Source organism: Lissotriton helveticus (genome assembly GCF_964261635.1).
Source record: "Lissotriton helveticus chromosome 1_1 unlocalized genomic scaffold, aLisHel1.1 SUPER_1_unloc_18, whole genome shotgun sequence".
NCBI classification, from domain to species: Eukaryota; Metazoa; Chordata; class Amphibia; order Caudata; family Salamandridae; genus Lissotriton; species Lissotriton helveticus.
In genome coordinates, this window is record NW_027611657.1 from 2103530 (window position 1) to 2107261 (window position 3732).

The following is a 3732-nucleotide window of genomic DNA, read 5'->3' on the forward strand; positions in this document are numbered from 1 at the left end:
CTGGAAAGGAAACAAGCTTCCGGGGACCGGTTTCTGGCATTGCAGCCGTCTTCGGCCCGGCTTGCTTGAATCCTGATGGTGCAGTGAGCAAGGGACTCACATCTGAGTATACCCTACCACACTTATAGTGGCCAAAACGATTCATAAAAGGGGGTGGTGATGGACAGAGTATCTGAATTAAGCAGAACACTCCTACCCAGTCAAAAGATCAGGGCTTGATCCATCACCGTTTTTTAGCTCACTGCACCATCCCAGTTCAGAACCTGGCTACATGCAAATTAGTCTGGCCCTGGCCCAGTGCATCATGGGAACAGGGCAGACCAAACTACCAAGTCAATTCTTTACTGGAAAGGAAACAAGCTTCCGGTGAAGGACTGGGCTAATTAAGGCCCAGCGGTGCCAGGGGACAACACCTGAAATCTTCGTGGGTTACCTGTTCTGGCGCACTAATGACAGAGACACGGGACACTTCCTTCGGCGTCAAAGATCAGCGTTTATTACTGCAGGGATACAGAAATCGCAAGAAGTACAACAACGTGTAGGTTCTGAGAGTCTGCTTCAAATTGTAAATGTGGATCACTCCTTTTATACGTGGAGTAGTGTGGCTCACTGGTTAGAGGCAGCAGGCCTGAGAGCAGAAGTCAGCCCGGGACCAGGGTTCAATTCCTGACGCGGCAGGGTCGTGGACCTTGGTCAGCGGACTTGATAATTCTCGCTTCGGTGCTTACTCTAATCAGGGGTTCCACTCGGCAACTCTGGGCATTAGCTTGCCTATTCTCCACAACGGCCCCACCAATTCCGGGGATGCCTGGCTCCACCTTGGGGACTCCCAGCAAGGGACCATCCCACAGGGAAAGCCAGGACGGGTTCCCCAGAGTTATACAGCGCCGGGACGCCCCGTTGCTGGGGCAGCTGTGCGCTTTACAAGTATACTACATTTACATTTACATATACACGTTTTCGACATTGCACAACATACGGACAAAAGGTTACAACTCAGTTCCCACAGTAAAACTTCAAAAGGGCTTCTTTCATGTTTTCAGAACCCCGGAACATAATTACAGTAACATTGCCGGTTCCCAACTGTAAAAGCACATCTTCTCACCGTTAGGCACATTCCATTTTAGTTGTAAACGAGCAAGAGAAAGAGACAAGAACAGCTGCAAGGAAGACAGACATCAGTAGAGAAAAGAGTGTGAGGGTAATATCGGAAGCATGATCACAGGATCAAAGGATTCGATCCTAGCACATGCACGGCTGAAACAATAGACCGGCACGGCAAGATTACCCTCGAGCGGAGCCATCTGCCTTTGCAGTGTCATTCCCCTGGTCATAAAAGACGCATGAAAGGAATATGCGTCTTCCGTAAGGCTTGGGAACTAAAGGGTCATGAGGCGGACAGTTGCCTGCTTGCTGACTACGTGAGGGCAAGAAACAAAATGGATGCCGTATCTAAAATGGAACCCGGGGGTTCAGATGAAGAAACACGTAAATAAGGCGAACCCTGCCAAGTAGTGTAGCGAAAACGAGTACACTTACTAAACTCGTCATTTACGGTTCATAGATACCAAACTTGCCCATATTCGATCATGCCCAAAACATCATAACAATTCTCACGGAACCTCACCGGGGACCGGTTTCTGGCATTGCAGCCGTCTTCGGCCCGGCTTGCTTGAATCCTGATGGTGCAGTGAGCAAGGGACTCACATCTGAGTATACCCTACCACACTTATGGTGGCCAAAACGATTCATAAAAGGGGGTGGTGATGGACCGAGTATCTGAATTAAGCAGAACACTCCTACCCAGTCAAAAGATCAGGGCTTGATCCATCACCGTTTTTTAGCTCACTGCACAATCCCAGTTTGGTCTGCCCTGTTCCCATGATGCACTGGGCCAGGGCCAGACTAATTTACATGTAGCCAGGTTCTGAACTGGGATGGTGCAGTGAGCTAAAAAACGGTGATGGATCAAGCCCTGATCTTTTGACTGGGTAGGAGTGTTCTGCTTAATTCAGATGCTCTGTCCATCACCACCCCCTTTTATGAATCGTTTTGGCCACTACAGGTGTGGAAGGGTATGCTCAGACATGAGTCCCTTGCACACTGCACCATCAGGATTCAAGCAAGCCGGGCCGAAGACGGCTGCAATGCCAGAAACCGGTCCCCGGAAGCTTGTTTCCTTTCCAGTAAAGAATTGGCTTGGTAGTTTGGTCTGCCCTGTTCCCATGATGCACTGGGCCAGGGCCAGACTAAATTGCATGTAGCCAGGTTCTGAACTGGGATGGTGCAGTGAGCTAAAAAACGGTGATGGGTCAAGCCCTGATCTTTTGACTGGGTAGGAGTGTTCTGCTTAATTCAGATGCTCTGTCCATCACCACCCCCTTTTATGAATCGTTTTGGCCACTACAGGTGTGGAAGGGTATGCTCAGACATGAGTCCCTTGCTCACTGCACCATCAGGATTCAAGCAAGCCGGGCCGAATGACGGCTGCAATGCCAGAAACCGGTCCCCGGAAGCTTGTTTCCTTTCCAGTAAAGAATTGGCTTGGTAGTTTGGTCTGCCCTGTTCCCATGATGCACTGGGCCAGGGCCAGACTAATTTGCATGTAGCCAGGTTCTGAACTGGGATGGTGCAGTGAGCTAAAAAACAGTGATGGATCAAGCCCTGATCTTTTGACTGGGTAGGAGTGTTCTGCTTAATTCAGATGCTCTGTCCATCACCACCCCCTTTTATGAATCGGTAGATACATGGCGACAGGTCCATACGCAGGATCATACTCTGGAGTTGGGGGGAACATGGGATGAGACCAGGACAATGGATAAGGAACACAAGCCCGGCGACAAGCCGAAGGTGGAGGTACTGGCGTTACCGGGTCGTATTATAACTTACATGCACTCCCTTATCCCACCGAAGAAGGTGGATTGGGATAAGTTGACTGCGTGCTGCCAGAAAAAGGATGAGAGTGTGTCGGATTTCTTTACTGGATTCGAAGGGGTGTTTCTAGATTTTAGTGGTCAGGACTTGTCTCAGGAGGGTGGCGTTCGTTTGTTTGTTAACAGATTTGTCACTAATTTGCTTCCCGAGATCGCAACATGGTTGTGGGCATTGAAAAGTACCTGGACGACATCATCCCCGTCCGTGATTTTAAGTATGGCTCAGTATTATGAGCATAGAGAAAATGAGGAGAAAGAGAAGGTGGAGAAAAAGAGAAAGGATCTGAAGATGAGGGTGTTGTTGCAGCAGGTTGTGAGGGGCAGAGGAAGAGAGTCGGGTCAGACCAGCAGCTACCCCGGTCCAATAGGGGTGGCACTTCCAGTGCACCCCTTGGGATTAACCAATATGTATATTGTAAAAAGGAAAGACATTGGCGGGATGAGTGTCCTGAGAAAAACAGAGAGGCGCCGAGAGGCCGAGGGTATAGAGGACGTGGTAGAGGAGGAGGAGGCCGAGGGGAGATGCAGTTAGGGGATGCATAACCCCATAGACAGAGCCGGAATTATTTTGATGACCCGCGAAGCCGACAGTACTATCACGGATATTGACATGGATGAGGTGACTGGATTGTCTCACAGCTAGGATAGCCAGGGACAGGGTGAGGGACCAGTCGCGGTGCATATAGATCAGCGTGGACCCTATGTCACCGCTGATTTACAGGGCACCACAGAAACATTTATTAAGATTTGTGAACGGATGACTTTTCTTGGTGGAATTGGCGCTTTACAGAATACAGGC